This window comes from Corvus brachyrhynchos, unplaced genomic scaffold (genome assembly GCF_000691975.1).
Source record: "Corvus brachyrhynchos isolate BGI_N302 unplaced genomic scaffold, ASM69197v1 scaffold340, whole genome shotgun sequence".
Classification (NCBI taxonomy): domain Eukaryota; kingdom Metazoa; phylum Chordata; class Aves; order Passeriformes; family Corvidae; genus Corvus; species Corvus brachyrhynchos.
In genome coordinates this window covers 2,415,974-2,424,260 of record NW_008235987.1, presented here as the reverse complement: position 1 = coordinate 2,424,260, position 8,287 = coordinate 2,415,974, and the positions used below count along the sequence as shown (strand labels likewise).

Here is an 8,287-nt window from a genome sequence, read left to right as displayed (position 1 = left end):
TCCCTGCTGGGCACCCCCTCCCTAGCACCCCGTCCTCCAAGTGATCCTTCTTCCCAAGGATTCCCTCGTCCCAGGGACCCCATTCTCCCGGTGAACCCCTTATCCGAGGACCACCTCCGGAGGAGGAGGACGCTGCTCTCCGGGTGACCCCGTCCCTCCTGAGGACCCCTTTTCCAGGGACCTCATCCTCCGAGTGACCCCCCCTTCCTAAGTACCCCAATCTCTGGGTGTTCCCCCATCCCAGGGACCTCCATCTTGTAGGTGGCCTCCCCTTCAAAGGACCCCCCGTTCCAAGGATTCTCTCCCCCTTGTGACTCCATCCCTCCTGAGGACCCCTTTCCCAGGGACCCCATCCTCTGGGTGACCACCTCTTCCAAGGACTCCAACCTCTGGGTGACCCTCCTCCCCTGCCGCGGGACCTCCATCCTGCAGGTGACCCCCACTTCTCTCCTCCAGGTGACCCCATCCCTCCTGACAGCCATTTCCCAGGGACCCCATCCTCCAGTGAACCCCCTGTCCGAGGACCCCAATCTCTGGGTGTTCCCCCATCCCAGGAACCTCCATCTTGAGGGTGGCTCCCCCTTCAAGGGACCCTCCCCTTCCAAGGATTCTCTCCCCCTTGTGACCCTATCCCTCCTGAGGACCCCTTTCCCAGGGACCCCATCCTCCAGTGAGCCCCCTTTCTGAGGACTCCAGTCTCTGCATGATCTCCCCCCCACCTCCATCCCCTGGATGGGCCCCCTTCAAGTGATCCCCCCTTCCAAGGATTCTCTCCTCTGACCCCACCCCGATGCCTCTTCAGCCCTAGAACCACAAACCAAACGAGATTAAAATGAGGAATAAAGTGGTTACCGTTTACTGAAGGTCCCCCAGGCGCGCTTGTGGCTGAATGCACACGTGGGACAGGGCTTCGACACTTTTATAAGTTCAGCAAATTAGCATAATTGATGAGAATCCCCAATTAGAAGTACAGTTAATGAAATAATTGCCCTCTTGGTTCGGCCCCCTACTGAAGCCTCCCCCTCGCTTCCAGCCCCACGTTGTTTGTGTCTAAATACAGGGGAAAGGGACGTGGCCTTGGTTCGCTGAAGAAGCAAGATTAGAAGGGGATTCCAGGAATGTGTTTGTCTGACAGAGCACTGCAGTTGGCTGGGAAACTGAGTAACTGGACCACTGTAGTCTGCAGAGCTGTGAATGTATGAAAGAGACATCAAAACCAACCATTTTTTGGCATCAATCCCTCCTGAGGACCTCCCTCCCAGGGACCTCCATCTTCCAGGTGACCACCCTTCCCAAGGACTCCATCCTTTGTGTGACCACCTCTCTTGAGGATCCCCATCCTCTCGGTGACCCCCTTTTCCAAGGCATCCCCCCCTCCAAGGACTCTCTCTTCCTGAGGACCCTATTCTCCAGCTGATCACCTCTCTTGAGGACCCCCATCCTCTGGGTGACCCTCTCCTCCAAGAGACTCCCCCCTTCCAAGGATTCTCTCCTCCTGAGGACCCCATTTTCTGTGTGACCACCTCTCCTGAGGACCCTCCTCTCTGGGAGACCCCCTCGCAGGGAGCCCCATCCTCCAGGTGACCCCCTCCTCCAAAGGACCCCTTTCTCCAAGGTTTCTCTCCTCCTGGAGACCCCCTTCTCCCGGTGACCCCCCCCCTTCCAAGGATTCTCTCCTCCTGGGGACCCCATCCCCTGTATGACCCCCCCCTCCCAGGGACACCCCCTCCTTTCTGCAGCCCCCATTCCTCAGGGACACCCCCTTCCACCTCCCAGCACAACCTTGCTGGGGAGCAGAGGAAAGGGGCTGGACATATGTCCTGGGGACCTGGAGCTTTAAGGTTGGGCAGGAGCTACCTCACTCCATCCCCTGCTCCTGGCTCCTGCTGATGCCGTGAAGATTTTTGCCTTTTCTTTTATACCCCTGTTATACCTTTTTACAATTTCTGTATTCCTGGTGCTTTTTGCCTACATTCTTGGACTTGTTTGTCAAGCTAAGAGACTAAACATTTTAGAAGCTTTGTAGCTAGGGATCAGTGTGCCCCAGAGCCCAAGGTCCTCTCCAGAACACATTCTGTAAACCGAGATAGAACCATCCAGGGGAAGGTTCCTTGGGGAGGGGGGCTCACTTGAGCCTCTCGTTGGGGAATCTTTGATAGATCTGCTAATTAGTAAAACCTATAATGTTATACCCGATCTTTGGGGGCACACTCAGCGGGCTGCATCTCGATGCACATGACCTGGGTGTGTGCACCTAAGGATCCTTAAAGATAAATAACAAGGTAAAATCCCTTTTCACCTTCTAACCATGTATGACTCTTGATTTTAAGACCAGGAAAAGGCATCACTGCCTGCATCCACAAGGTCGCCAGGATTTAATTACGTTACCCAAGATATAATTAAGGCATTGAAAATGCTGCCCTGAATACCAGCACTGAATCCCTGCCATTTACAGGTGGGTGCTGGTTTCCTGATGCTTCCCACAGAGTTATTCCCTCTCTGGAGTCCCTGTCACCCTCTGGATGGGGCTGAGTCCGTGAGCAGCCTTTTGCTGCCGTTGGGATGTGACCAACCCTACTGAGTGTGTGTTCATCGCCCTGTTCCCATCGCTGAGAGCACAATCCCTGCACAACCCGACGGGCTCTGCTTCCCTGAGCACCTCCTGTGAGCTGCTGGGAGAGGCTGAGCTGAGCAGGAATCCTGAATCCTGCTGCAGGGACGCTGCTCAGGAAAACACCCTGCAGCTCCTGCTCCAGCACGGATTCACTGCTTGGATCCCAGCAGGGGTTGGGAATTCCTTGTCCGGGCTGCTTTGAGCACGAGCATCACGCACAGCAGCGACCAAGCTCTGTAACCACAGCAGGAGCTCCACGTGTTTTTCTTGGAAAATGGAGCTCAGGACACTGTGTCCTCGACTGGAAAGAAGAAAAGGATGTCACAGCACGGAATTAAGTGGAAAGCACTGTTTGCACGCGGAGGTGTCACAGCCTTTGCATTCCCTCCTTCACCCACAGCAATGGTTGGGAATATCCAGGATTGAAGCCCCAGCCTGGTCCCAGGGCCCTCGTTAGGCACAGGCCCCCACAGCAGCACAAATCTCATGGAAACTTCCTTTTTTTCATTAGTTCCCACCTTAACCAAGAGTATTAGCTCAAAGGACTCTAATTAAATAATTGCCTAAAGAATACTGAGTAAATACAATGACATAACTACAGCTTCAATAAAAAAACCCCTAAAGTTTCTTATCTTCATCCATCAAGCATTAAACACAATAGAATCCTGTCTGGGGCTGAATTCTTCTGGTCACTTTGTTGTGGTCTCTGTTTATACTTCAAAAGTTTTAACTGCTCATATTCATGTTCTGCTTCTTCCTGGCCTGTGGAAGGGGTTGGAATGAGATGGTCTCTGAGGTCCTCTCCAACTCAAACCACTCCATGAATCTGTGATTTTATGCTCTACTTGCAAAGTTTGTAATTCTTTGGAGTTCAGGGTATTTTAGCCAACAGAAGAGGTTGCTGTGAACCTCGTAAGCTTCACAGCAACAGTCCCCCAGGACAATTCATAGCAACAAAATGTGAGGAGTTTGCACAAAGCGGGGCGGGGGTTTCGTGTAAGGGTGCTCTGAAACATCTGGCTGTGTCATTTGGGAGGAAAACATCCCCTAAGATGTTCCCATCAAGTGGGTGAGACACTCCTGGCACTGAGAGCTGCTGCAGCCAGGGAAACACCTAACAGAATCAGCAGCTGAGAGTCAAACCCAGCCCAAACCACAGGGAGAGAACCTCCAGAAGGGTTAAACCTAAAGCACTGCGCTGCTTTTCATCTTCAAAGCACCTTCAAACCAGCAGCTAATTAATTTTTACAGCAGCCCTGTGTGCTCAGGTGCCTCAAACATCATCTCTGTTTGTAGATACAAAGAGCCAAAGGTGATGGAATGTGTTGCAGACCAAAAGGAGTCTGTGCTGAGGTGGAGGTGGGTGCTGTGTTTGCACCACAAACCTGTCCGTGTTACACTTCCAAGGAAAAAGATTTAAAGACAAAGAGGAGAATTTAATCTCTTTAAGTGGAACAGGGATCTAAACAACTCCACGAGGCACCAAATGATGGCAACTTCCAGTGGCTCCAGGTGCAACGAGGCTGAGGGAGTTGGGGCTGTTCACGCTGGAGCAGAGGGAAATTTCTCCAGTTCTCATCACTTTGGGCTGACGGAGTCTGTGCACCTCACCAGGAGTTCCAGAGCCACAGCAGCACATGTAGAATGGCACTTCCTCCCTGCCAGGCCGGGCCATTTCTTGCCCTTTCTGTTTAAAGGATCTCCTTCCAGGGCTATTTCATTGGGAGTTGTGCACAGGTGCTCACCTCAAACAGGATATTATGGGAGTGCAGTGCAGTGCACTGCAGTGGGAATGCATTAGTTCATCCAGCAAGGAAACATGACTGGCTGAATTTCCTTTCTTTCATTTCTTTCTATCTGTGACTCAGCCTTTTGAAAATAAAGAGAAAAAAAGAAAAAAAAAAGCATTAAAAGCACAAAGGACCGCTCCCAAATTCTTTGGTGCATCCCTGCTCATGCTGAGGGAAACCTCCTGCGCTGGATGTGGAGCAGAGCAGGAGGGAGGTGCCTCCAGCAGGGCAGGCTCTGCTTCCTGCAGTTAAATTTGGGAGGTTCTGTGCTGTGCAGAGAGGGCAGAACAAGTTCAGTGTGGAGACAACAAAAAAATGGCCAGAGATGGGATATTATCCTGGGATTTCGGGTTGGTGGATGCGGCCCTTCCATCCCTCTGGCTGGGAAGAGCACGCCTGCTCCGACTGCTCTTCCCAGTCAGCAGCGCCCTTTCAGGAAGCCCAGGAATGCTGGCATGATTCTGTGCAGTGATGCAGAAGCTGCAGGTAAACAGCTGCTCTTTCACAGCTTCTTTTTTCATCAAAGCTTTTGCAGAGCTCTTTGGGAGCCAGAGGCCCATCACAGAAATTGCTCGGATTCAAATGCAGATAAAACCAAATTATTTTATATTTTCCTTTGGAGTTTTTAGCCAACTCGAGCCCTGTTCCGGCCCATATCTTGTGGCTGTTGAGATCTGTTTTTCTTGTGCACACAGCTGGTTCAGGCACTGGCTGAGGAGATCTCCTCCACGTTTTCTGGAAGTGATGTGTTTGCATCAATAAACCTGTGGATAAGCACAAGGATGGCCTCTGCCTGGGAGCTGGAAAGAGGCTGAAATAAACTGTGCAAAACCCAACTTCCTCCAGCGTTTGCTGCTCCAAGGCTGCAGCTGCACCAAAGTGTGAAAAAGCCAAAGTCACCAGCTGCTGGACACCAAAAACCTCCTGGTGCTCAGACCCAGGGCATGATTAACAGGTACAATTTATCCCTGGATTTAAAGAAAAGGGCTCAAAACGCAGCTGAGAACCACAGCATTTTGCACCTCTAGAAGTGGTTATGCAAAATTCAGTTCTTTAGGAGTCGGGTTCTCTCACACCATGCAGGACACAGATTTTACTCTGTGCCCTCACCCACCTTCTGGAACAACATCCAGACTGACTCAGAATAAAATTTCATAAAAGAAATTTCAATCTTAGCCTAAGACTTGGCACAGGGAGTCCCAGCCCAGAATAGATTTTTACGGGAAGTTAGAAACCTCTGGGAACAAAAAAACCCCCAAGATTTAAACTGAAGCATCAACAGAGCCTCAACAAGAGCCGTGCCAGCAGCTCAGTGCACAATATATACATTGTATGCAGAGCATATAGAATGCCATAATTACAGCCAGATGGGTGCAAACATAGATTCACTCTGGCCATGAGTAATACCTCATGAGTGCAGAAAAAAAGAACCCAAATGCCTATTTTAAATCAGCAGAGTTTGGAGGGGGGAAAATGTGACCCATCCCTGGTGGGGATGTGACAGAAAATGAGTATTTTTCCTCAGCATTGCCACTGTGTGTGGAACCGTCCCCTGCAGCCACTTGTCCACCTCCAGCTGTGTTCCCTTCCCAGAGGTTTTCCTGGATGGATTTTGAAATATGATTTCCTGTTTTTAAAAAGGCCCTGCCTGGCTCTGCACACTCCAGGTATCCATGTCAGTGAAAGGAAGAGATGTTTCCTGCTGCCATCCCAATAAAAAGATCCCTTCAGACAGAGGTGCCACTTATCCTTGTTTGGCACTGGAGCTGCTCAGCCTCATCCCACCATATTTTAGAACATTTTTGCACTGGATTCCTCCTCTTCTTTCCTCTCTCTGGCTGCTGGTGAGGCCTCAGCTTCCATCCCTAAATGTCCGGGTTTCTCCTTGCTTTGCGTGTTCCGTACTGGGAGTTTTGAGGCTGGCTGGGACCCCAACATTGCATCCATACTCAAAACATCATTCTGCATCCCCAGGGATCCAGAGCAAGGAGCAGTTTATGACTGAACCCTTGACTGAGTTGTCGAATGAACCTGCAGCTCATTTTGCTGAAAAAAATCAGCTGGAATGAAGGAGTTGGGGACAACCAGTGAGAAACAAAGTCCTAAGCGCAGAGCAGTGCCCCAAGGTAAAAACCTCCCCCCAGATCCCAAATCCCAAATGCTTGCATCTTCCGGGACTGAAGGGTGCAGGGCAGGGGACTCAAGGGATGGCTGAGGCCACATTTCCACCCAGCCAGCAGTGGCCCACGCAGTGTCACCCAGCAGTGCCACAGCTCCAGCTCACCGGGGTCCTGCCCCAGCTCTCCTGCCTGGGAAGGAGGGAAATCCCTCCCCAGACAGGGGCAGGCTGGCTGGTGGTTACTGAGTGGGATTTAAAGATGTCTTGGCTTCAGGGGAGCCTTGATGGGGTCATTTAAAGATCCCTGGGAGCAGCACAGGCGGTGCTGCACCCAGCCTGGTGAAGGGGCTGGGCAGAGTTTAGGAGAGTTTGAATTCCTTTTCTTGCTCCTGGCTTTGGGATGGAGTCACTGAGCGTTCAAACAATGCCTGGTGAGCGACCTGCAAATGTTGAACCCATGGGCGCTAAAGGTGATGGGACTGACCCTGAAAGGTGAAGCATCCAGCTGCCCCTGGCTGGGCTGAGCAGGCACAGGGCCCTGAACAGAGAGCCTGGAGCTCGGGATGTGACCCAGAGCCAGCCCTGAGAATCCAGCAGATACAAAAGGGCTGCACTAAGTGCTCCCAGCAGCCCGAAGGATGCATTTGGGTCTGTTACTGCACTGAAGCACGTGCAGAATCTGTTCCACGCAGAGAGAGGAGCAGGCAGGGCAGAAAGCAGCAAATGCAAACTCTGAAAAACCTCAGCAATGTTTGCAGCACTAAAACCCACGCCAGCAGCATTAAAACCACCACACTCAGCTCGGTCCCTCCGTGACAGCCCCCGAGTGTGACGGAGGGATGGCACCTCTGACGTTCTGCAGGGACATCTCTGTGCAGCAACACAGCAAAAAAGGTCACCACGAAACAAAGATGTAGCTGGTAAAATCTCAGGCTTTTTGTAAGAGACAAAACCATCCCCAAGAGCAGTTTTTAGGCTCAGAGCGAGGGACAAGCAGTTTAAGACAGGCCATATAAAAACACGTTTTCCCCCAGCCCCCAGATCAATGATTTCGGAGGTGTGAGGCTGCTTTAGTTCGTCTGTGCATTAATTGCGTGTTTTTCTAAAACTTTAAAATTCCTACCTGGCTCTCCACCTCTGTCCCTCGTCTTCAGGTTAACACACACAGACATCCCCCTCACCCTGATGCCATGAAGATTTTTTGCCTTTTCTTTTATACCCCTGTTGTACCTTTTTTACAACTTCTGTATTCTTAGTGCTTTTCGCCTACATTCTTGGCCTTGTTTGTTCAGCTCGGAGACTCAACATCTTAGAAGATTGGTAGCCAGGGATCAGTGTGCCCCAGAGCCCAAGGTCCTCTCCAGAACACATTCTGTAAACTGAGATAGAACCGGGGAGGTTTCCTGGGGGAGGGGGTCTCACTGGAGCCTCTCATTGGGGAATCTTTGATAGATCTGCTAATTAGTAAAACCTATAATGTTCTACCGGAACTTTTGGGGGGGTCATTGCGGTGGGCATGGAGGTGCATTTGATCTGGACGTGTGCACCTAAGGATCCTAAAAATAAATACCAAGGTAAAATCCCTTTTCACCTTCTAACCGTGTATGACTCTTGATTTTAAGACCAGGAAAAGGCATCAACCCCTCCTGGAAGAGTGTGCTTGACCCATCATTGTTGTCCAGCCAGATTTATGGCTCTGAAACCTCATTATTATTAAGCTGAAAGTCATTTTTATTTACTGGCCTCTGCCTCTTTGATGAGCTG

General features: G+C 50.9%; 1 protein-coding gene across 1 annotated transcript in view; it reads right to left on the bottom strand.

The window, feature by feature from the left end:
• The window catches only part of ABCA5 (ATP binding cassette subfamily A member 5), a 31,896-nt gene extending 30,857 nt beyond the window's left edge, over positions 1-1,039 (bottom strand). Inside the window, exon 1 of the mRNA XM_008631148.2 lies at positions 853-1,039. The gene's annotated coding sequence lies outside the window, so the exon portion shown is untranslated. The remainder of the gene's footprint in view (positions 1-852) is intronic.
• Between the last annotated feature and the right edge of the window lie 7,248 nt (positions 1,040-8,287).